This window comes from Falco punctatus (assembly GCF_963210335.1).
Source record: "Falco punctatus genome assembly, chromosome: 3".
NCBI lineage: Eukaryota > Metazoa > Chordata > Aves > Falconiformes > Falconidae > Falco > Falco punctatus.
The window spans coordinates 50,089,714-50,116,369 of record NC_137582.1 but is presented as its reverse complement, the minus strand read 5'-3'; the positions used below and the strand labels follow the sequence as shown (position 1 = coordinate 50,116,369).

General features: G+C 41.7%; 1 protein-coding gene across 2 annotated transcripts in view; it reads left to right on the top strand.

Moving 5' to 3' along the window:
• Window positions 1–3,202: 3,202 nt before the first annotated feature.
• SNTG1 (syntrophin gamma 1) overlaps window positions 3,203–26,656 on the top strand; it is a 372,531-nt gene continuing 349,077 nt past the window's right edge. The window contains exon 1 of one of the 2 annotated variants that reach the window (XM_080381499.1): window positions 3,203–4,244. The gene's annotated coding sequence lies outside the window, so the exon portion shown is untranslated. Of the gene's footprint in view, window positions 4,249–26,656 lie in introns of both variants that reach the window. The other variant, XM_080381498.1, reaches the window with a different exon arrangement.

Sequence of the window (26,656 nt, the reverse complement as noted above, 5' to 3'; positions counted from 1 at the left end):
TTGAAACAGATTAATGCTATTCTTATAGAGTCAATTTCACTTCAATTTGTTTGATATTCTGCTTATTAAGTTCTTCCTACAGACTGATAATGTATTTTTACAGAGCATTTTTATGTGAGTAAATAAGATTCAATACTTTGGAATAATTAAAAATGCATCTAGAAGTCTATTAAAGGCATTTTGTCATTGAAAAAAGTGCTTGCAATTAACATGAACCATGCCTGTTTTCAGAAACAGATTTTCATATTCAAAATAGGAGTATACCTTGCCTTCATTTGCAGACTGAAGTGTGTTTCATATTGCTGATGGCTTAAAATTGATAAAGAATAAGGCTCTGCCAAGGCAAGAATAGGGAATAGGTAGCAGCGGAGAGCCATGATGTGTTCCCACAGGTGCTATGACCTGCTACATGAATGGAAAACCTGTTGCATAAAACCCACTGTTGGATGAAAAGGCTCTCCCCTCTACTCCCCAGAGCATCTGTAACATCTGTCTTATATATTCATCTTAATTGTCTGCTACTACTGATAGTTTCTTTCCCCATCCACTTTTTCAAAGCCTTAGTTCTCTGCTTTTAATTTCCCAGCACTTCCACAGTGAGGCTTATGTGTGACAGACATATGCACCAGTGTTTGGCTGCCAAATGTCAGAATCACTGCCGATAATCAAAGTGAACTATACTTTAACTAGAAAAAAAGAGACTGGGTGCTGTAATAATTTTTCTCAGGGAAAAGAAGACAAATGACCTCTTGCAGATAGATAGTCAATACAGTTTTACAAAGAATGTCACTCGCTGTCGTGTTGGGTGACATTCTTCCTTTCATCCCCATCTTTTTTTTAAACAATGACATTTTATCTTCATGCTTAGCCTCAATTTGTTCCATTTTTAACACTGTTCCTCCTTTGTCACTCCATCCTTGGTGACTTGAGTGGTGCCAGTTTGCTGAAGCTGCAGAACCTACAACAGAAGCCAACTTACAACCAGCTCATTATATGAAATGTCTTAATTAGCTTTGACCATACTACACAAAACCAATTCTGGCTTACCCACTCTGACATTAAATGTTGCTTCATGTTTTTGGCTACATCCTAAGCTGACCTGAAATGGGATTTCCATATATGTGAGAACCTTATGTTTTGTTTGTGCTGCCTGAAGAAAAATACAACACAAAATTATCCTTCTAGTTGTGTGTAAAACTGGCAGTCACACTTATTTTATGCAATCACGTGGCATCAGTTTAATAATGATTAAAAATATGGCATGCTGTTTTCACCTGGTTTGATAAAGTTAATCTTCAGCACATTCTTACTGCCAATGAAACTTGTAACTAACACATATGTATTCTAGTAAACGTAGGAACAGTATGAAAGATCCTGCAGTGAAAATTATAACAACTTCCTCTTGTGAAAACAAAGTTTCCTTGCTTGCTTAAACTATCCCACTCTTCATTGTGACACAAAGAACAGAGAAAGAGGTCTCCATAAAAGATAACAGATCTTCCTGTGGGTGGGGGAACATGGCATCTACCAATTAATATATACCCAGGTTTCAGAGTGATATATGAAGGTGGCTTCAACAATGACAACGGGAGGTTGTCCCTGTTAGAATTTGAGTGCGGGACTGGCTAGGTAGTTAAGGTAGTTAAAAGAATGTAAAATATTATCTGTTTCCACTTCGTTTAAAAACTGCTTTCAAGGGTTGAGCGTCGGCTTTCTCAGCAGGGCATGAACAAGTAGGGTTACAGTTCCACTTCTGTGTTTGACTTTGTAGAGTTTTTGGTTCATTACATTTCACTCATTTCACTTCTCAGACATGTATTTCAATCATCCTAGTCCTAAAATAGGTATAGTTGTAATCATTTATTTTTTCAATTTTGTCAGGAGAACTGTCCATTCAAACCACTCAATCTTTCAGCAGAACCACAACAGGGCAGATAACTTGGCTAGCTGGTAGCTATCAAGAACTCTGTTAACATCAATCAGTATTAAGACACAGGGGGAAGATAAGGATCTGTATCTCTCAATGAGAACTGAAGTACAAATCTGTTCAATTAGGCGCGAAACCTATCACTGCATATTCTCATGCATTCATCAACTCAACGATTAACTATACTCTTCAAAGCAACTCCATTGTCCCTGCATTTAGTTTTCACAAAGCTGCCTTTTTAAATCCTCCTCCCCCTTAATGGTTGTAGGTTTGCAGCAGCTTGGTGGAAGAGGACCCTTTAACTCTAAAATGCGTAGGAATTCCAAGAAGCCTAAATGAGTTGAGAGAAAAAGGGCTGGCAGAGGAGCTACAGAAAAGCAACCCCCAGTCTCCTTTTACTGGCCTTTTAATTTTGACCATCCTCCGCCTGACTACAGGAAAACATTGCCAAGAGCTAAAGCGGGCCCCAGAGGATGCGGACGAGGCCACGGCCGCTCCCCTCACCCCTCGGTCCAGCAGAGCACCCCGACGGGTCGGCCCCGCACCGAGCTGCAGCGGGGGCTGCGCCGCCCCGCACCGAGCTGCAGCGGGATTCCCCTGCCCGCGCTGGCGGGTGGCAGCGAGGCCGCTCCGCACCCGCTGCGGGCCCGTCCGCCTCCGGCCCCGCCGCGGGAACGGCTGCTCCCCGCAGCCCGCGAGCAGGAGCGCGCTGCCGACGGGCGGCTCCGTGTGCGGCGGCTCCGCGGGCGGCTGCCCCGGGCTCCTCTTTCTCCTTTCCCCCCGCGTTAATTCTCCTCCGCCCCCGCAGCCTTCGCGGAGGCGGGCGGGTGCCTGGCGGTCCCGGCTTGCGCGTATGCGGTGTGTGCATACATATATGTATGTGTGCTACATATACGGGCGTGCGTGTATGTCTCTCCGACCTGCTAGTTAACCTCTATCATTTCAGCGCAGCCCGACGGGGAGGGCGATGCTTGCGCGGTGATCTCCAGCGGGGCGCCGTGTGCTGCTGCGAGAGGCCCGGGCGTGCGGGGCGGGGGGGAGGCCCCCGCAGGGCTTTAGGGAGGCGGGGGGGGTCACCCCACAGACCCCTCTGCTGCCTTTGTGCCCCCGCTTTGTCCGAGGCAGCTGGGGAGAGCGGGGCTCCCTGTGCTGCGGTGCGGGGTAAGGGCCGCGGAGCCGTGGCCCGATCTGGGGGCTGGGAGGCGGCGGGGAGCAGGTCGCGCCCGCACCGGCAGCGCCCCTGCCGCGACAAGCCCGCCTGGCCCAGCTGCAAAACCGGCACCGAATGCCTTCCCAGCGCGGGGCGATGTGTGCCCTCCCTGGCGGGCGGCCAGCCGGACCCAGGCACGCAGCCAGGAGGAACGTCAGCCGGGGAAGCTGAGCAGGAGCGGAGGCTCCCTGAGGCGGGAGGGGGCTGACAACTTTCCCGCCTGAGTGCGGGGTGCCGCCGCCACCGCGGCTCCTCAGGACCGGGGAGAGCTCCGCGAGCTCCGGGCGAGCGCGCCCCTGCGCGGCCTGGGGGCACACCGCCGCCCCCCGGCGGGCCGCCAGCTCCAGTGCCTCCAGCAGCGCCGAGGCCGGAGGCGCGCTGCCCCCGCCCGCCGGGGGTCGCCGGCCGCCGGGCGCGGTGCAAGGGTCCCGCTCCCCCGGCGGGCCCCGCCGAGGCTCCCGCTGCCCGCGTCAGGCGTCCCCCGGCGCGCCGCGGCGCCGCCCGCTCACACCGCTCCGCCGCGGGGGCCGGCCCGGGGGGAGGGCTGCGCGTCACCGGATCTCCTGGCGCCGGCGGCGGGGCGGTGTTACGGAGCGCCTCGGGAGCGGCGGGGGGGCGGGCGGGGGTCCCGGGCGGGGCGGGCATCGCCGCGGCTGGCTGCGGCCGCGGTGGCGCGCCGCCTCGCCTCGCCTCGCCTCCTCTCGCCTCGCCTGGCCGCTCGGCGCCGCGGAGGGGCGGCGCTGCCTCCCCGCACGCCCCCGCCCGGCGCCCCCGCTCCGTCTCCAGGAAGGGCGCGGGGAGCCCCACGCTCCCCCTCGGCGCGGCGGCGGAGTTTGAGCCGGTGGCGGCGGCTGGGTGCGATGCCGTGTTAGCCGGCTGGCAGCCCCCGAGGCAGCGCCGGCGGGAAGGGGCGCCAGTGGCCGGGGCTGTGGCTGGCACCATGGGCACCGGGCTGGGGGGTGCGGCGGCCGGGCTCCCTGCGCGTTCCGGCTGAGCCCGGAGATGTGCCGGCGCCCTGTGGAAGTATTTTGGAAATAGCGGTCCGAGGAGGACGGGCGGCACAGCGTCTCACCGGCTGGGAGGAGGTCGTCCGGCGGCGGTGTACAGGCAAGTAAGTGCTCTTCTGCCGCTCTCTTCGCTGCGGTACCTTCGGCTCGAGTGACTTTTATTTTGTGCAGCTGTTGGTCGCCTGCTCCCGGTTTGGAGGGAGGATGGTCGGCGGCGCCACCGGCGGTTTTCAGGCGCGGAGGTGCGGGGGGTGGTGGCGGGGGCTGCAGGGGGCCCCGCTCCAACTCTGCCCGAGCCGGCCGCGGGGACGCGGCGCCCGGCCGGGGGGAGCGCGGCGTCCCGCTGCTCGCACTTCGGCCGCGGTGAGAGATGGTGGCTTCCTACAGCGTTAGGATAAAATGCCTTCTCCTTTGTGCTGAGCTGTAACTAAATTGCAGGAGTCTTAATTGCTGTCCATCTGCGCTTCTTGTAGGAGAGAGGCAGGGTGCGTGTTAACCTTTGAGACCCCCTTTTGGATTAAGGTAGTGAACCCAGAGTTTACGTTTGTGCCTTTAACTTTCTTGTGCCCTACCTGGTGAGTTTCTTTGAGGTGCTTTTGCCGTGACGATATGGTTTGCCCAGCCTTTTTTTTTTTTGCTTACTTTTAGCCTGTGGATATTTATGACTGTACTTGACATTGCGATGCAACAAAAAGTTGACTGTGATTTACTTCAGTCTGTGGAGTACAGGTTGTAGGCAGGGGACTAATTCTGCTCTCGGAGGAACTCTGCTTCAAAGGAGGAGGCCCATGGGGCTGTAATCTCTTGCTAAAAACTCAGAGAGCTCGGATCAGACCTGTCACACCGCAAAGAATGAATTCTCCAGTTCACCTTTCAGTGCTGATAGCGTGTTAGCCAAGAAGCCTTCCCATATCTATGAAACACCCGTCTCTGAAACTCAGGGGATAGAGATGTAAATTCTGGGCAGGTTTGAGAGAAGACAGAACTTCAGACAGTGTTTAATTAAGTTTGCTTTTATTGATTTCCTTGGTGTGCTCTGTATGAGCCTGAAAACGACAATCTTTTACAGTGACCTTGATGTGCATTCTGTTCTAACATGAAAGCAGCGCAGAATAAAAGCATTTACACAGATTTATAACCAAGCTCTGACATTTCACTAAGAGCTCAGCCAGTTCCAGTGAACGTGGTAGTTTCAGCAGAAGCACTGGGCATGGTGTGTGTGTAGGAAATAAGTTGGGGAAGTAACTTGCTAATGGTGCTGGAAGTTGCAGTGTTGGAGGCATATGCTCCTGCAGAAGTGTCACAGTGTGTGAAATGTTTATTGAGTTTTGGATATTTCGTTTTCTGATGACAGAGATCTGTCACAAAAGGGGTGTTTGGGTGTGCGTGGCGGTCTCAGCTTCCCAGGTTAATATACTTTGATTTGTCAGTAGCAAGGGATATTTTTTATGCACTGAAATACACATTTTTGCATAGGGGCAATAATGACATAGTAAGATAAAAAGATGTTGGGATGTCAGTGTGGTGAACATGTAACTAACTCAAGTTTATAGCAGAAAGATAAAGTAAGCCTTTCCCATAATGGTGGATAGAGATCACTGTGGGTAACTGGCTGAGGGGAGTGTCATTTGTTTCAGTGCAGTTTATGGGGAGTGTTCCTGTGGTTCATATTTCTGACTCCCTGAAGATACTGTGAAAGACAATTAGAATAACTGTTACTAGACTGTGGGACCCAAACCTATCCATTACTTAAAACACTCAGCTGCTTCTGTGTCATATCAAAAAAGGACAGTTTTTAGCAAAGTCTGCCTGTGGTTTTACTGTAGTAATTCCTTCCTCTGTTGCAGAGTGGCAGGCTTTCACTAGGCATGTGCAATGGAGATCATAAAACACTGAAGCATGCACTGATCGGGAATTCTTTTGGGCTATATATTACATCCAAGGTTCCACAATTAGCATAAATAACTGCTTATACCTGATAATATAAATAAATGGGTTTTAAAAATTGTATTAGCTTTGTCACTTCTGATACGCGTTACAGAGCCCTTTTCTTCCCTTTCTTTTTAGTCTTGCAAACTAATCTAATGCTATACTTGCTCTTTGCCTGGAGAGGACGAAAACATAATTTAATGATGTATCATTTGGCTTTTGCAGTGTCTTGTCCCCTAGCTATGAGATAATCTAATGAAGGTCCCCATCACTGAATTAAAGAACATGGTGCTCTAGACTTCCACTTACAGCCAGGTTTTCACTCTGTTACGTGGCCAAAGAACCGATTTTTCACCCGGTCTGATAGAAAAGAGGAAACACTTTTTTTTCTCTTTCTCCTGTTAGAAGCTTGAAAAGAAAGGGGGAGGTAAGACCTGAGGTGTTTAAGGATTTAATTATAAACAATGACTTTTAAGATATTAATCAAGACCCTTTATCTTCATATATTTTCTTTATCTTTTACTTGGTACTTGTCAGAAAGGCTTTCTGTGTATTTATATTTCAGTTTAGAATGTGTGTAGTTCTTACATTTAAAAATTCAGGAGTGGCCGTCATACAGTAAGGCTACTCTGGTATCCTTCTTAATGTTCTGTATCCCAGATTGCATGTGTCTTTTGAATTGGAGATTTCCAAAGTACAGTATATTCAACTTTATAGTATGCATTTTTATTTTAATACTATGCAAATCTCTGTAATAGAGAAGATTTTGACTTGAGTCAGAAACTTCAGGGCAAGCTCAGAGATTACTTTTCTTTCCTGATTCTTTTCATGTTTGCTCAGACATGCTGTTTGGCTTGTCAGGCATAACTTTCATGAACTGACAGAAAGACCTGTAAGCAAAATTAAACATATCAGCAGTTAAGCATGGTTTTTCTAGTCAGTCCAACACAATTGAGTTGGGTTTTCCTAAACTGAATATTAAAACAACCAAACAAAGAAACAAACAAGACCCTGTAGTTAGCCCTCAGTTCTTTCTCAAGTGCTCAGGTAAGTACCATTTCTTCATGCTTGTAATTTAGTGGTCCCTGTGCCTGAGCTACTAGGAAAACTGTGATACTGTCACAGTATTAGTGCTAGTCATTGCTAGGTCTGCTTTCATGCATTGTTAAAAAGGTAAGGAATTGCAGTGAATGATAGGAAATGTCAAGTGGATTTAATGTGTAGTCTTTCTTGGCTCTTCTCATGGCAGTGCTTTCAGTTCAGGTTTCTGGGGATAGGACTGAATGTGGGTGGGTTGAATTTCAATTTGGGTCTGCTGCATCAACATTTACCTCTGGCAATATGCTGTGACATTGGCTCAGCATGATTACACAGTTGACCTTCTGTATTTGCCCTGAGTTTTACCTACCAGAAGTGGAAGAGCCAGAAAGGCTTACTGTTGTTGTGGCCAGCCTAAATTTTCTGCATTCATGTTGCAGATCACAGGAAGGTGAGAAAGCACTCATTAGGAAAAAACAAACAAACAACCAACCCCCCCCCAAACCACTAAACCCCGCCACAAAACAGATCACAGATCACGCTTGAAAGATAAGCTCTGATCAACACCAGGAAATGCAGTGGAGAGACAGCCAGTGAAATTCACAGATATATTTAATTATCTAAGGCAGATATTATTGCCCATCTTGAGAGACTGAGTTAGTAGGTGATGTTTCTACTCCTTATGAAGAAGCTGAGCTACGTGATATGGAAACAAAGCTTTTTTCCACTGCGCGCTTCAAATGTGGCTGTCACTGTTGTTTGGGACTCTGGGCCTTAGCTTCAGTAATTAGCTTGAGTCGGCCAAAAGAGGTGGAACGCTCAGTTGTGTGATGAGTCTGGTGGTGCAGGGGCCAAGGGCTGGGTTGCTTTCTGGGGACTTGTTCTCTTCAATTTATTAAAGTAATGAGTAGAGGGAAACTCATCAAGAAGAGTGCTTGGGATGAGATTAATTTAATTACTTCTTCTCCAGTTTATATTGGGTAGTCTTGGACAAAAGTTCTTCACTGTGATACTGATGTGAAAGTAACAGCAGCTTGATGTGTAATTGTTCTAAAAGATGGAGTTGGGGTTTTCATGCAAGGCCAAAACATGGACAGATGATACTGCTGGAGAGGGTTTGTGCTGCCACTCAGGTATTCAGAATGACTTTAATAGTAAGATGTGGATGGATGCCAGGAACTGAACAGGGCTGAACACAGTCTTGCCCCGAGGGTGGAAGTGAATGTTCCTGGAGTGGAACAAGCCCTGGAGTAGAGCAAAAGTCCCACACTGCTGCTCACAGGGTGCTTTTCAACAGCCATTGAAATTCCTGTGTGAGATGTGGTTGAACTAAAGGCACTGATGTTTCAATGCTTTAATACTGGCATGGGTACTGAGTCTGTGAAAGAATTCATGGCTGCAGAGGTGCCGTGAGTGCAATTGTTGGCTCAATGGATTATTCTGCAAAGAATTATCATCTAGATCTCATCTCAAGAGTGTTGGATTTTTCATTTTTTTCCTATGGAGTATTTGTTACTTGCTGTTAGATTTGGGTGTTCTTTCCCTGGTCTGGTGAGATTTTGGTTCAAACGTGTGCTTTTAAAGCTGATGGCGTCAAGCACTTCTGAAGTGTTCCTTGCTTAGAGCCTCTGAGATAATGTTACCAGAGGAGGAACAGTTTATTCACGGCATTGCTCTAAAGTTTGGGTTTATTGTATTTTTTGTTCATCCTCAATGTTTTTTTTTTTTCCAAATACTGGACAGTGTACTGCATTTCTTGTTGAAGACGTTACAAGTGACTTTTTAAGTAAAGTTTGTATTGCTTTTGTCAAATTATTTATATTGATTTATATTTAACTGTGAGAAAAGGCAGTTAGAATAAAACAAAATACGTTTTTCCCTCCACCTGTTGTATTATATTTATTTAAAAGAATACGGCTATCCATAAAGAAGTAAGAATGGGAGTGCTATTGATGACATTCTTCCCCCCCCCCCCCCCCCCTTCTGTCAGAAACTAAAGGGAATTTGAAATCGTCCTGTATAGATGACAGTCTGACAAGTGATAGTAATCCTACCCTCTGACTTTCTTAGTGTAAAGACAGTTTTGCTATTTTTATTTAGTTTAGTGTAAAGAATGTCAATGATTTCAACAGGTATATTCTAAGACCTTGGAAATATTTTCAAAATGTTATATCCATAGATAATATAGTTGTTAATATTTGCCTTACTGTAAAGCATTGATTCTTAATTACAGGATTGTTTCAGCAATTCTTTTTATGAAACGTTTTACTGTTTCTAAATATATCTTCATTCAGAAAAATTATGTGAGACAGCTTTTTCTAGTCACTCTTCATAGCAAAGTATTTTGATTGACTATTTTAACAGTTGTGAAGAATGAACTGTATGTTTCAGCTTCTGCAACACAAATGGACATTGATTTTCTTTGGCTTGCTTGTGACCCCTATAGAAGTAAATCCATTAGAATTAGGCTTGTAAAAGAACTCTCTGCTCTCTCTCCTGTAATTTTATATATAGTATAATCAGCTTTTGAGAATTAATCTGTGCTAATCAGATTTTTTCAAGTGAAAAAGGAGGGGAAAATCATCAGCTCTACAGTTGTCTTGCAGCTCTAGGTTTCATCACACACAGCTGTCTGCCTGTATCCATTTCTGGTTAGTATCACAGCTGTATGTGCCTGAATGCAACAGAATTCACAAACACTTCCTCACACAACTGTTTTAGTCAGTTATTTAATGAAAAACATTTTTATGGCAATGTAAGGGTTTGGTACATGCAGAGCAGTTGTCATGCAAGAAAACAACACTGATGCTTGTGTTCAGCTCTTCACTGAAGAAGACAGGTTTTGAGTAAAAATCAGCATCAGATTGTCTGTCTCTGTGGGATTTAACATTTGGAGTGCTTTCATTCTCATTCTGTGGGTTATGTGGTTTGCTTTTTTATGAAATAACTTTATGAACACAGAACATAATATATAATAAAAAGTAGTCTTTTCAAAATCAGCGTTAGGCTTTAATAACATGGAGGGATGGATGTGAAAGCAAAGCGGGGTTACCATTCTGAGGAGCGGTTAACACGTTATGAATGGAGCATGACTGGCCTCTGCCAGGGGTGCACTTAGGGGCAGGGCTCCCTGTCCGCAAACTAAGCAACTCTATTAACGTAGAGCGCAAAAATAACTATTCTGTTGCTTTTTCAGCTGAAGTAACTTCTCTGTCCGATACAGTGACATTTGTGAAGAAATTTTACTGGAGGAAGCCTACTGTAATTGTGCTAGATATTTCCAAGCAAAATATATAGAAATCATGACAGCATCTGATGATGATCACCTCTGGCTTTCCTTTAGCTTGATGAGATTAGGAAGGACCACCCTGGAAAATTGAATGTACAAGTGGAGAATTTCTTTCTACACCATGTCATTACACTTTTCAGCTAGTTAATTTTTAAGCTCTGTAGTAATGTTTCATCATATGCTTCTTTTCACAACTGTTTTATGCAGTTGAGAGGTTGTCTGAGCTGTTTTCTTGGGATGTCTTAATTAAAATTACTTAAAGTTCAGTTTATTAATCAGTTTTATACAGCAGTTTTCATTTTCACTACATTTAATAACCTATTTAATCTACTAAGAAGGAGCTGATCTTACTGATCAATGATTATACATTCTTTCTGTTGTATTATTATCCATGTTCTCAATGCTATTTATCATTGCAACGTTTTCTTGTTATTTAAATAAACCCACCAAAATCTTCCTATTTTCAGATGGACTATATAAGTATTCATTGCATGCACTGATTAATAGAGAAATCCAGTCATTAACAGTTATTTGATATTGCCATTTATCGCTATGCATCTGCACAACAGGCCTTTTCATGTGCCTCTTATTGTCTCTTTTTTAACTTCTTCATGATATTACAATACTTCTTACTGAAATGAAAAATCTCAAGGTTATTCTCAAGTATAGTTTTCCACATGTAGTACATTTGAATCCAATTGATTGCTTTCTCAAGTCTGAAATGCTGTAGTTTTCTGTGCTCTGCTTCTGTGTGTCTATAGTCAGCTCTTTATTGAGATTAGTATATTATTCATTATATACTCTGTGCTTACAGGACTGAGTCCGTGACTTCCCCTTTTTGAAATCAGACTTGATTTTTACGTTTAGTTAACTCTTTGCTATTATATATTAGCTACAGTTGCCAAACTACAGAAAAAAACCATGCTTTTTTGTGAGAAAGCATTTTGGAAAATGGAAAAAGAAAATATTTGAGGACCAGTTCCCTTCTGGCAAATTACCAGATCATCATTCAGCATCTACTGAAATTAATTGGACCTTTTTTGTTAAGTTCATACATTATATATGCACCCTTTTTTTTTCAGTGTTGGACAAGATTACTTAGATATTATTACTTCTAGTTATATTTTCAGATTTCAGTCCTGAACTAGCTCATTTTTGCCTAAAAGTGATAATTTGGCATGATACAATGTTACTGTTTTCTTCAAGGAAATAAAGGATTGAGGATATACTTTGACTATGTAGAGAATTATATTTAGGGCATAGACTATTACACTGTAGACCTAACTGAGTCATGTTTGGGGAGCAGAAAGCCTGCTTGGTCCAATCGGTTACCCTGCCATGGAATCACAGAACCATAGAATAGTTTGGGTTGGAAGGGACATTAAAGACCATCTAGTTCCAAACCCACCCCTACCCCCCCACCCTTCCCCCTTGCCATGGCAGGGACACCTTCCACTAGACCAGGTTGCTCAAAGCCCCATCCAGCCTGGCCCTGAACACTCCCAGGGATGGGGCATCCACAGCTTCTCTGGGAAACCTGTTCCAGTGCCTCACCACCCTCACAGTAAAGATTATTTGCCTGGGTATCTAACATACATCTACTCTCTTTCAGTGTAAAACCATTACCCCTTGTCCTATCACTACACTCCCTGATAAAGACTCCTTCCCCATCTTTCCTGTAGGCCCCCTTTAGGTACTGGAAGATCACTATAAGGTGTCGCTGGAGCCTTCTCTCCTCTAGGTTAAACAACCCCAAATCTTTCAGCCTGTCCTCACAGAGGAGGTGCTCCAGCCCCCTGATCATTCTTGTGGCCCTCCTCTGGACCCGCTTCAACAGGTCCATGTGTTTCTTGTACTGGGGACTCCAGAGCTGGAGACAGTATTCCAGGTGAAGTCTCATGAGAGCTGAGTAGAGGGGGAGAATCAGCTCCTTTTACCTGCTGGTCGTGCTTGTTTTGATGCAACCCAGGATATGGTTGGCTTTCTGAGTTGTGAGCATACATTGCTGACTCATATTCAGTTTTTCATCCACCAGTATCCCCAAGTCCTTCTCTGCAGGGCTGCTCTGAATCCAGTCATTGTCCAGCCTGTATTCAAGTTTGGGATTACCCTGACCCACCCGTAGGCCCTTGCACTTGGCCTTGTTGAATTTAATGAGATTCACACTTAACTGAATATTTTCTCTAAAAAAGCTGATAATGTGCCAGAGATCATGATCTTAAAATAACTGCTGTATGACTACTGCTTTTTACCATAAGTAAGATGGGGAGTTCTGCAAAGAAGGAATGATACTAACATGTGGATTGGTTGATATCTCTGGTTAAGGAAAAAGTGTGTTATACAGGGAGAGAGAGGTATTCCTCAAATTCTTGTTAGACAGGTAAAGCAAGTTTGGGGGTGATGGTAAAACAAAGTGTTTTAAATATCAGAGGTTTGATCCTTGAACAAATGCTGTGTTAAAATGAAGACTCCCATCCAGTGTGACTGAATGGCCAGCACTGGGGGAACCCATCCAGTTCTGAGAGGGTCATCAGGCAAGGGACCTGAATCTCTTCCCTCAGCCTCCAGACTTCGCAGCTGAAATGTTTGGAAGAAAGTATGGGCTGTCAGTATTGAACAGTGGAGAAGGACTCTTGCGGCATTTTTTGTTAGCTCTTGTTCTTAGTCTTGTGAAACCAGTAGATTCAGGACAGCCCGTTTTTGTGTAGGTAGTGAATCAGGGGGATCTGGACAAGGTCCTGTAAAGCTAGGAGAACGGATTTAAGGAATTTGCAGGCTTGTACAGCTTCCTGCTAAGCTCCTGACACCCAGTGATGTTCAGGATTGCATGATGCTGTGTTTTAGGAGAAAAGTTTTTCTCCGGTCAATACAGACCAACACTTTTGCAGGAGGCAGTCCTCATAATATGGCACCTGCTTCGTCACCTTACGTGATTTTCTAACAAACTTTTCTTACAAGAGTGTTTGCTACAGTTGATGCAAACACGAATGCCTTTTGATGGTTTTATTCTGTGTTCAGTTTCAGGAGATGTTTATATTCTTAAACATTATGAAGAAATGAGATGCCTGCCTATTCTAAAAAACTGTATCAGAGAAGAATCACCTAAGTTTTCTACTGGGTAGCAGCAGGGAGAGATTAAGACCTGATCTGAAGTACTGTGTGAGAAATATGTACAGACTTAGTGTGCTCTCTAGTACTGAAAGGGTAAGTTACAATAACTTGTCACAAACAATCACAGTCAGGAACCTGCATGTGCAGGTGAACATACCTATATGTGCTTTCGTAGGAGAAGATGCAGTTCAGCTGCTGACCTTAGACAACATAATTCTTTGTGCAGAGAGAGACAGCACCTTTAACAGCAATTCCTCACCCTAGCTGTGCATACCATGGCAGAGCCAGGAGGTATTCTCTGAATCTCAATAGTGAAACTGTAAAGAAACCTGTAAATATATTTTCCATACTTCTTTTTTAAAGGAATTAGTTTCAATAAAGCTTTTCTTATGTCAGTGAAATGTTTAAGTAGAGCAGAACCTTGTAATGGCATACAGTGGTTTATGAAGAGCAGTAGCAATGACCATTCAGCAGACAGAATGACAAACTCTTTAAGTGTTAAAAGATGCAGATATAATGTTCATACACATCAGCTGTTCATTAGAGAGAATGATAGTAGGCGTTTAAGGATACTGATAGGGAACTCTGCTGTTTTCACTCTGGGTTTTTTTTTTCTACCTTTTACTCTCAGGAGCATAGAATGACATAAAAATGACATAGTTACTGCATGGTAGTACTGACCACTATATGTATAAAGCAGTATGCCTTCTATACATCTCTTTGATGGCCACAGGACTGGAAGCCTGAAATCACCAGTAGCTGGGGTTCTGAACATCTAAATAGACTGTTTGAAAGAAGGCAGAAAAATACAGTGGGTTTGCTTTTGTGTTCTTTATGCCGTGATAGATAAAGAATATTTACGACCTTTGAAAAAAGGAAAAGGTGAATAGCTGCATTTCTAGACAAAGCAGAGAGAGAACTGCATGAAAGACAGAAGCAATGTGTTCAATGAGAGAGCTGCTGTTTATGTTCTTGAGGGGAAAGCTGTGCTTCCCAAGACTGTAATTGTTCAGTAATGTTCAGAATTATGTCTTTGAAATATGGACCTGCTAGTCATGCAGAAAAGTTCTGCCAGAAGCACGTTCCCTGTTCCTATGAGAAATGTCTGGGAAAGATTGCATCTGTGTCATTGCTCTCCAAAAGTCCCATTAAGTTTCCTGTATTTAAAGCAGGACCTCATGCATGGTTGTACCCTTAGATGGACCACTGACCTCTGCAGGTCCGTTTGGGGATGTAGTTGAGATGCTCTGGTTCTTCTGGTGATCTGAGATTGGCCTTTTAGTGCACAAGAAGCAAAATCGAGATTGGTGAGATCCTCAGGCTGTCTCATGTTTGAAGAGATGTAAAAGTGGCTTCATCAAGATTTCTTTTCCTTTTTGCTCTGCAATGTATGTATATACATGTATTTCTGGCTCAAGATGAATGTTGCGAGAAATTGGGCTTCTTAACATACCTGTTCTTATAATAGACTCTAGAGTGCTCAGACGTCTGTGGAAACTAAGCCAAGTTATGGACCTCACTTCACAATTCTAATTTCCTTAGGAAAATTGTCTGGGCACCTTCCTTTCCAGCAAGTAGAGCTGGAACAAATAGCTGGAACCACCTCTAAAGGCCACTGTAAAAGTATAAAATTAAGATTGTGAGCTTTCTAAACACTAATTGTTCTTCAGAGAATGTAGATGAGGAGGAGGCTGCTTTCATGGATGAAGTGTCAATATTACTTCAGTTACAAAGCGATACACAAGATTAACTTACATTCCTTGTTTTATGACAGTAGAATTATCTTTTCTGGATGGCAAGAATTTTAGATCTTCCTACATATAGAATCTCTCTCTGCAGGCATTTAAGGTGCTGAATAAATCTCTGCACAAAAGCTCACAAAAAACATGCAATACTTTGAAGTTTTGCAATTACAGCTAAATGTCACTTTCTGCAGGTTTATGGGATGTTAATAGCTGGAGATGCTACTGCAGGGAAGGCTAGCCCTTTATTTTTAAAAATACACATCTGTAGTAGTAACCTGTATTTATGAGTGTATAAACTGGCCTGCTGTGTGTTCAAAACCTATGGTTTTGCCCAAAACACACATATGTTTGTTCATCAAAGCTTTTTGTTAGCTTAAAAGGAAGGTTTAAATACATAAATAACATCTTTTCCTTGAAAGATGTTTTTTTAACACCATCCATCTGAAATACACTCTTGTACTTAGAAATTATGAGAAACGACCTGAAAATATGCTTTGAAGTACCACAGAGCAATGCTAAACATCAAAATTATGGTTGTTTACACAAGTCAATTGTTTTCACGACACTGGGGCACATGTGGGATGCAGTTTGGGGCCAGACTGGCCCTTTAGAGTTTTAGACTATGCAGACAAATCCAGCATAGTGGGTGCATATGCAAGATGCCCTGAATTGGGAGTAACTGTATATACCAAAACCACCAACCTATGCAGCCTTTGATTTAGGATGAGAGTCCCTCTACAATCTGCAAGTCAAGCCTCCAGAGTGATGTTTAAAAGTCTATAATAAAGGGAAGTAAAAATCAATAAAGATGCAATTTATAAATATAGTTGTTATTTATAAAGATAATGTGGTGCATTACATGCAGCAGGTATCTGAAGTGAAGGATACTGCTGCTCATAGTCGGAAGGATCCTCAGTCCTGTAGCTGCTGGAATGGAGACACTGTGTGTAGTTCTCTGTATAGAGAAGTGGTTCTTAGGATGATCCTCATGGCAGTTGTACTGCTGATTTCCCTAGCAGCCTGCATGTGCTTGCTTTAAGCATGGTGCCGGTGTTTTGTAAGAGCATGACAGGCACAATGTGTGACTGAATCAGATCTGTCTTCCTCGACCACGGAGAGGATGATCTTCCACCGCAAGCTTAGCTTTCATCAGTCTGGGAAGTCTTTGATTTACTGAAATATGCAAGGAAGCTTCTAAAGTGCGAAATGATTTATGTATATGATGGTTCCTTCTGTGTGAGTAGCTACCTGGTGTCTGGAGCCTTGCTGGAGTGCTCCTGTTAAAAAGAAGATAGAAGATGCTTATCATAGGTTGCTGCAGTGGCACCCTTTTTCTTTACAAAGATTGGACATAATATTTCTGTTACAGGTCAGTGAACATGCTGCTGATAGTTGCTTGTGGCAAAACCCAATTTTTGGGTAAGTGTTCTGTTCCACAAAGCTTGGGCTGTTTCTTCTCACTACCATGGCTGACACGATGTCTCTTCCAGTCTCCCATTTTGCTTGTTGTGGCCCATCAAGCCTTTAACTCCTGTGTTTGCAGTCACTCAGCACCAGGAGGGCCACGCGTTAGTGGCGATCTTCTTGGGTGGTAGCTTACAGGAGAGCGCACGATTAGTTGTGGTCATTTATGAGTTTCATAGTTCTAGGACTTACTTGCTCAAAACCATGAGATCTGCAGCATAATAATCCTATATTGGCATGATACGATGATATAAAAGCATGTTGATACAATGATATAAAAGTATGTAATTGAAAGAAGAAATGGTAAGTGGAGAACGTTTCTTTGTTGTTCAGGCGTACAGCAGTGATCATAGATGTTGCCTCTGAGGTACAAGGTGCTACCAGAAGTAAAAGTGACTTGAGTTACAAAGGCTGTTATCAACTAATTTGTAAAACTTTAGGTGTAACATTTGTTTCTATTTCTGGTTACTGGTATGCATATACAGATAATATATTTCTCTTAAATTGCTGTAGCGTTTAATTTTTGCTTTTCAAATAACTTTTCCCTGAAGGGATGACAAAATTGGTAATTTGAGTGCAGCTCATTCTGATATTTTTGAGGATGGTCCCTAGTCTGAGATTCACATACATGATTCCCTCACCCCCACCCCCCGGTATTTGTTATGTCCTTTACAGACTTACCATTTGACAGCGTATGTTTCTAACGTAAGTGTGTGTATACATGTGTTTGTAATAGATAAATGTCTATATATGTGTGTTAAATATGATACAGTAAATGCTTGCCAGTCTTGATAGCCCTGAAATTTGGAAATCTATAATAAAAACATCTTTGGTCATGACAGTGGTCACATTATGTGGCTGGATGCTCTTGTGGCTTCTTTTACATCTACATAAAGTACACGGTAGCCTGTGCTTGTACAGGGCTTGACACTCTTTCATAGAATCATTTTAGGTTAGAAAAGACTTAAGATCATCAAGTCCTACTGTTAACCTGGGAGGGACTGCCATGTCCACCACTAAATCGTCTTTCTCACGCTGTGTACTCTCCTGAAATCTATTCAGAATCACAAATGAGGATCATCTTCCTGGCCTGTTAAATCTCCTCTTTACATGCCTCTGCTGGTTCCTCCTCCCTCACATCAAGCTGAAGCTCTCTATTTTCAAGGGTTTCACTTAGTAAATCAGAGCATTAGGTGCTGTATTTAGCAGCTTACTGAGGTTTTTGTTCTTACCACCAGTCCACCACTATCTGAATTGCCAGTTCTGTCCCTTGAAATCTCCATAATACGTATTTTTCTGTCCCATATGAAAGTACAAATGATGTACTTGAAAATCTGCTTCTATAAGGCCTCAGTTGTCATTTTACCTTCCACTAGGATACTTACAGATAGTTTCCATCTGAAACTGATTTCAAGGCTAAACAAGGTTTTTTCAGTGGTTTATTTTGAATAGTTTTATATGAACAGTGTTATATAATTCAGTGAGATCTTAATGCCCAATTTTTGAGTAGCTGAAATTTTGCCTTTTTTTTTTTTTTCATTTTTGTCCTGCTAATCCAATAATAGAATTTGCTTAATGTACTGTTGTGTATTAAAACATCCTGGCATAGAGCATGAAAACAGTGTTTCTTGTCTCAATAACTACACTTGACTATTTAATTTAAAACTATTTAATATACATTTATTCAGTGAAATTGCAGATGCTTGATGTGAATGTTTTCAGACATCTGCCTTTAGGCAGTACATACCAGACAAGGGCAGATTACCTAGCAGTTTACTTTCAGCTTGATAAAACATCCCTGTTTTGTTTATGGATGAGTCTGCAGCATTTGCTGGCAGTTGTGGCAATTGTTGGTGTTAGATTCCTTGGACTTAAACTGGTTTTCATTTGTTCAGCAACAGAAAACTCAGTGTCAAGAGCTTAGTTTAAAAATACAGGAAAAGGACTTAAGCGTAAACAGCTTGATCAAGTGAAATGACACGTATCAGGCTGAACGAACAGTGAATTAAAAAAAACAACAGTGAATTAGTGAAGAGACATTTTACTCTTGAATCCAGACTGTGAAGTTGTGAAGTGTGGGGAGATCCAAAAAGAAGACGTGGATCCTGGTGTGTCCTGAACTGGCTCCTGCCCGAGTCCCGTTCAGGCTCAAGACATGAGGGGGAGGGCACTGAGCACTCAGGTCCAACGGTGCTGGATGGCTGCAAAGCTGACCTGCCTCCTCCCTTTGAAAACATCTCATTGTTTTTGTTATACTGCGTGCTCTCTTCTTCAGACTTTGTAGTCCAAAAATAATGTAGCAAATGAGCGTGCTGTTGGAAGAAAGGAGTGGTGAACCCCTCTTAAATACAGTGAACCCGGGCTGGGAGGTGGGTTAATGGGTGGGCTTTGTAGGCTGATCAGAGGCTTTGTGAACAACTGATAGTTAAACCGGTCTATTATGACTTTTTTTCAAATTGTCTTGTCTATAATTTAGTGGTATTTTATCCCAGACTTTTCTGTGCCTAATAGTTTTTGTTATTGAAGTTTAAGAACATTTCAAAACTGTAAGTTTTAACTTAAACCTACTTAGTTCGGCAGTGTTAAGTGTACAGTATAGAGCAGTGTCTCTCAGCAGTGAAATGGAACTTCTGAATTGGATTTACTCTGATCACCACATAGACTTGAGCAAGGCACATAAATTTCTTTTGGCTCGTTGATCCCATTTAGCTTAAATTCATACTTCATGGACACATGGGTTAGTACTTTGAGACTTCATTAATGAATGGTTAAAGAAAGGTTTCTTTCCAGTAGTTAGAGATAGTGGACAGATACAGAGTGATAGGTATTGATTTACATGCGGTTTTGGTTTCTCAAAGGATTTTGCATGATGCTGTAGCAAATTTCTGTTTACTTGAAGTCATTGATTTCTCTGATGTCTTATTACCTTTTGGAAGAACATTACACAAACCTGCAAAAATTTTTGATTTGTTGTAGGGGCATTTAAAATGGATTTGTCAAAATAAATTCTTGACATAAATTAAATTTGATATGAAGTCATCTTTGCTCATTTTCCAGTCTCTGTCTTAATTGATACATTGTAAAGAGGAACATTTGGAGGTCTTAGAATTCATGTACTGTAATAAGCACTTGGAGGAATCTGTCTGCAAGCATTTTGTCTGAATAGAGCTGTAACGGCTAAATAAATTTATTATTTTTCTAAAGCACTGTAAAAGCAGAAAGTGGACTGTTATTTAAAGAGCTGTAAATTCCCAAAATAAATTGTATTTTGTTTGTAATTAAACAAACAGCTGAACATATGGGATAGTAACCTGTGCTGCTTCTTAAGTTCTGACTTAAAAAAACATATCTTTTTCTTACATTAGTATTTAGTTTCAAAATTGGTATAATTCCATAGGCAAATCTGAATCTGGATATGATATGGTGTTACATTTTTCCTGTTATGAGAAAGAATTAAAATAGAACTGTAATATAAGGGTAATTTGAATGGAAGTGCAAAGACAGCATAGGACGAAGCCAGCTAGAAAACACTGTCAAACCAACTATGAACACTTGCTTCAACCTTGCTGTAGGCAGAGGTATGCTGGTACAGGTCTCTGGCTTTGGCAATGGCCAACATCATGCATTCTTGTGTAGCATAAACTCTTGAATTCCTGCTTTGCTATGATTTACAGCTGTAGGTATTTAGGTTTTCTTTAGCTGAAGCTTAAGATTTTCAGGGAATGATGCTAGTTTACAGAAATGAAATGGACATTAACAGGAATCAGATGCTTTGATAAGAAACCAGAAAGGGGGTTAGAATGACTTCACCATCTTAAAAAATATTCATGTTCTGGCAAGGCCTCTAATATATTAGGTGTGTGCATGTAGAATTGATTACAGTTACTGTGTAAATAGTGTAGTAGTAACGGTGTAAAGAGAGTCATCCCCTTAAAAAAAAGAAAGAGCCAGCCATCACGATGCCATCTGTCCCTCAGCATCTTGTCAGTGACTCATTCTGTAGGGCAAATCAGCAAGCAGCTGTATTAGTTGCTGGTGTGAGACATTAGACCACTTACAACTTAAGTTTTGCTCTCCTTGCAAACAATATATGCTCATTAGCAAAGATTTCTAGTGGCATTGCCTTCCTCTTCCGCAGCTGTCTTGTTATCATAAGGCAACAACTGTAGTTGATACTCAGACTGCCTCACCATTCAGGCCATGCTTTGCTTAATAAAAAGTTATATTTCAATACAGTATTTTGGCATAGCATTGGGGATTGCAAAATGTTTTCTCTTCAAATGGGATAATCCACTGTGTCTTGCATGTATTACATTTATGTAAATAGCTCTGTGGTCCCACCACTGTAGGACCTTGGTTCCTTCACAGTAGTTGGTAATTCTGCAAGCAGTACTTTCATTTGTCTTTATTCTGAGGTGGTAGGTTATCTATCAAGAATAAAAGCTCACATCCCTGGTGGATGGTTAATTGCTAGTAGGATTAATAATGGAGACTCTGTGTTATCTAGCTATGTGTTTGCACAAAACCTTTAGGAACTCTTATTGTCAGTACCACACCCTCCATGACACATTTTGCTGAAACTGAGTATGCGGAAGAGACTACAGACTCATAAAGGCTTTTGGAGATGTTCAGAAATGCAGGTATTTCTCACCCATTCACCTTTGTGTGGGCATATACATACAGCATTATAACACAAACTTCATTTTCTTGGGTGATCAAATTAAAAAATAATGACAATAATGCCAACATGTCCTTTGGTTTTATGTTTCTCTCTGGATATTTTGCATACTATGTGATATTTCATAGAGTAGAACAATTGTGTATTTATAGAAAATGTATTCTGAGTCCTAGTTAAAGCTTCTTGTGGCCAATTTGGTAATTATGATACAACTGGGGAATGCAGTTCATTAACATAGTTGGGGATATGAGACATAGGCTTCCATTAATTTGTCTGAGTACTTTTTAAATTATGGCTGAGGGACTGTGGAATTTACTTCCCTGTTCAACAAATGGGCTAAGAGAAGCCATGATCAGTGGCAGTAGGCATTTTGCAAAGGAACTGGAGGGATGAAAGGCTAAAAAGCTGTTGCTGTGTGATTCTGGGCTCTGCAGTTCATCACTATCCAATCACAAAGATTAAAGCAATCCAGAGCTTAGAAGATGTAAACCAAGAGCAGTCCAACAAATGTCCAAGGGCACAGGGGAGCCCTGAAACCTGATTCAGATGCACAGGGATAAACTTCCAGAACCCCTATTTGCGTTTAAATATTTATTACCATTTTTACTTTTTATTTTCCTCTGACATTATGTCTTTTTCCCATGCCAGATTTCCCGTCTTTGAAAGAATAGTAAACATTTCTTTCTCACAGAAAGAAGAGTCACTTTGTACTCTTCCATCCCTGGGGCAGTGACAGGGGATTATGTAGGATTTTTTTTTTTGCTTACTGATTGGGAATACAGATTTTTCCACTTTTGAGTTTTACTGGGGTTTTTTTGGTAATATCCAACAGACCAGAAGGAACTTTAGACAAATTATAAAGTTTATTTATTGCTTCTGCATTTCCAGGGAGTTGTTCCTAGAGTTATTCAGATCCTCCCAATATTAATACAGTACTCTTGAAAATTAAATGTAGCATTCAGACTTGCATTTTTAAACAAACTACCTCTAGAAGTGAGGGAAGAACACCTGACTGCTAGCAAAATTGGCACAATTTGTAAATTTGCTTCATGCTTTCTGTTGGTTCAAATGAAAGGTGTAAAACACTCTTGTCTTGCTAAGCGTATTTTCTGTAAAAATAGTAAAATTTCACAGTGATAAATTCTAGTAAAATTCTGCTACTGGCAAGATATTAGTGCATGCATGCATGCTATGGATCCCTGGGAAACTGGAGCCTTATGCTGAATTGGACTTGAGAATACTAAAAAACATTTATTCACAGGAATTTTTGGAAGTGCAAGAACAAGTGTGGTATGTGCTTCAGAGGCTTTTCATAAACCCTGCAAAGAAGGGAAATACCCATATAAATCTTACAGGTCAGGGTAAAGAGCAAAAATAAATATGAAAGATACGTAATTTACCTTGGCTGTTTGAGTGCTGTGTAAGAACTGAACGCAAATCTGAAGCAGAAAATGTGAAAGCTGAGGAACATGGTCATATGCAATCTTTTCATATATTCTTAGACTGCTATTCTGAAAGACTAATTCTGAATAAATAACAAGATCAGTACGCAGAAAATCTTGTAAGCACATCCATGTAAATTCAAAAATGTTTTTATTTTTTTGCTGGAAGACTTTTTCATGTGCAGTACTGAAACACACTGGTGTATTTACATTCCTTTTAAGTCTTCACATATGACTAACCTGTTTTGCTGAATATATTATTTCTCTTTCTTGCATTTTTCATCCTCTTATAGCCATTTAGTGTGCTTTATACTAAACTAGAAAAAACAATGCATTTACTTTACTGGGTGGCATCTACCAAGTGAGTGAGAACTGTTATTCTATGCTAAAGTAACTTTCATCTACCAAAGGTTAATAAATCACTACTTTAAAGTTGAGAAACAAGTTAGACAAGTTTATATCACAAATAAAAATAGTGGGGTGTGTCTAATCAATTTGTAGCTCAATGAAGAAATGTAAACTAATTTAATTTGGTCTGAAGCCAAGAGCATTGCTACAGGGAATGTATAATGTACTGTGATATTATTTCCAGTGGTAGCTTTATGAATAAGGGGATAGAATGCATTAACAATTGTGCCAATGGCTAGGACTAAATTGAATTATAACTGCATTAACTGTAGTAACAGTTTTACCCTTTTCCTTTTTCTTGCAATTATTAGGAAATTATTTTCTTTGAAAAGAAAACAAGAAGATTATTGCAAAGCAAGCATATTGTTCCATCTTTGACTATAATGAACATACATTGGTTGATACGGGTAATTTTTTTTTTTTGTAAATACAGATTTATTCAGTGAAATCCAGCCAGCTGAAATCCAAACATGAAGCTAAGCAGTGATGATGTAATTTTAAAAATTGGTAATTTTAAAAAATCTGTGCTAAAACATATTAGAGCTGATCAAAGCCCATCCATTTGTTTTTTTATCCTCTGCTGAAGCAGTTCACTAGGATGCCTCTTACGAGTTCTTGAGCATTAATGAGTATAGAGAACAATGCCTTTATTAAGTGGCATTAAGGTACCACACTGGAATAGTAGTACTGAGCACTCACCTGTGTGCAGTGTGCATACAATGTCAGATGTGCAGCTCTGCATTATGGACCATTATGAACTGAGAACAATCAGAATTGCATCCAAGACCAAAATATCATAGAATTATGGAACACTGTAGGTTGGGGCGGACCTTGAAAGATTATATGGTCCAGCATTTCAAGAAGTCATGATCTGTTTTACCCCTGCTATCAATTTCTGTTCTGCCTGATAGATATCATGACTGCTGAGCTTGATTAAGCTTCTGTAATTGACAGATGAAGCCGTAAGTATGAAAACGTCACCTAAAGCATTGAAACAAGAACAATGGATGGGCTGAATTTGCTTCCTGTAGTGAAACCATCACTTGCAGTGTTAGTGCTAAACTCTGAAAGGGTTCTTGCACCTTACCATTACTTTCTGAACGGCAATCTTCTGTGTGCATGCAATTATTTCTGATCAGTTTCAGGTGTCCTGGAGTAGGTACACTAGAATTGACCATATTTGTCAAAGAAAATAAAAGGCTGTGTTTTGCTTCTAGTAATGCTTAAAGTGTCATCATTTTCTGAGTCTTACAGTTTTCCTCTTGTGGTGGTAATTTTATCAACAATACTAAGTTTATCTATACTTATCTCTCTTTATGTATACATAGTTTATATACAATTTAAAGACTTTCTTTACCTCCTTACTTGTCTTTATTTTGCAAGCTGTCAACATAATTTATGCCTTTCTCACCTCCCCCCATCTTCCTGGCCATGGGTATCTTATTATTCTTCCTCCTAAATTTTCTTTGGTGTTACTGGTGTAGCCGATTTTACTTATCTCTTTTACTTTCTTTACCCATTTCTTGCAACTTAACATTATCTCTCTCCCTTAATCCCATTGGTTTGTGTTTTGTTTTGTTTTTTTTTTTCTTCTTGGATGTTTGGAGTCATGGAAATGATCATGGCTGAAAAAAGATTCTTTGCTACATCCTGGAATGGCAATATTTCAGATGGTGTTTTTGCAGATGTAATTGTGAAATAGTGAGCAAGCAAGCTCATTGAAGAGCTTCTTCTCATCAAAGAATGTTAAACAGCTGTTTTCAGCCTGACCACAGTGGAAAATAGAACCAGTCAGCCAGTAAAAATATTATGTTAGTAGGTGCTATGAATATGGGTAAAAGAAAAAAAATAGACTGAACGTTAGGAGCTCATGTGTGATGGGCTTCCACCCTTGACATAGTTCCCGTTTCTGCTCCTGTGTTGTGAACCTCTGATGATCTTTTGGAAGCTGGCACAGGTGCTTCTGGCACGCTGAGAAACTAACTACTACCATTCAGGAAATTCTTCTTTTATTGGCTGCAGTCTTGGTAAATTCTTCTCCACTTTTTTAATCACAGAGATGGGCTTCATCTAGCATGATGAACAGTGAGACTGGAAGAAGTGGGCCTTTAATACACCTTGGACCACACTGTGGAAGAAAGCTTCCTTGCCACAGCTAGGTCAGATGGTCTTCTCCCACAGATCTTCTGCTCTGATAAACATTAAATTCTCTGCTTATAAGATGCTTGTGAGCTTTGAAAACTGATTTTTCAGTTTTATTTTACATCTTTTTGCAATATGTCCCCAAGAAGGGCTTCAGCCCTTTTTATTCAGTTCCTTTAATTACAACAGTATTTTTTACTGTTTTGACGTTGATGACATGTTATCACAAAGGGTCAGAGCAAGTATTAACTATCATAAGTGGGACGTAAAGCTGACATTAGAAAGGCAGTATTTTAGGTAGGAACTGGTGTGTGGAGGAGGTGGTGGCTGTGACTGTGTTACTCTGAGTTTGCAGGCAGCAGGAGCAGTGATACCAGGAGAGCAGCATGTGCTGCCACTGTATGTCTTCCCAGCCGTCCACACCATGTGAATGAATGAGAGGGAAGCCGTCTGGTGGGAGCGGGGCTGGGGACACCACAGGCGCTAGGGCTGTTCGTGCCTGCGGTGACTCAGCCGGCTGTGCCGCATTCCGCATCCAGCCAGCTCGAGTGCGGTGTGGGAGGCATCGGGGTACCTAGCTGGTCCTGACCACTGCTATCTGCCTGGCTTCCTTCCTCATCAAGGTGGCTGAATGTAAGGACTGACTCCTGCATACATTTGTACGTGCCATTACTTACTATAAGTGATTGTGATGGAGTTTAAATCAGTGGCAGTCATGTGGCCTCTTTGGACAGTAAGCTAATATTATTCTTAAGTCACAACTAACGGTTCCTTTCTTGTGCTCTTATCTAATTCTCTGGATTTCCTGGTTATACTGTATGTGGTCCTTTCAAGACCTTTTGCTAGCCTGACTAAAACAAAGATGACAAATTGTCTAATGTCCTTTTGTGTACTGTATGATATTCTGTTCTTCTAAATAATTAGCAGAGAAATCACAATAAAAGTGGAACTCTGGCTTCTTTGAATTGAAACATTCATCTTGACAATTTGTGATACTTCACAAAATATTTATTTTGTGTCCAAGAACAAAAACAAACCAAGAGACAGATTTGATACTGCATCAGTGGGTTCATTCCGTTTTACATATTTCTCAGTAAAAAGATATTTGAATCCCAGCTAATCAAAGCTGAATCAGCTCAGATGATATGTGAGGATGCCTTCAGTTCTGGAGACAGCATGAAAGAGCTGGAGTGCAGAGTAGGTGAAGAAGGTTACCACTGAAACAGTACACTGCATAACCTGTTTCATGTTTGTTCCTGATACTTC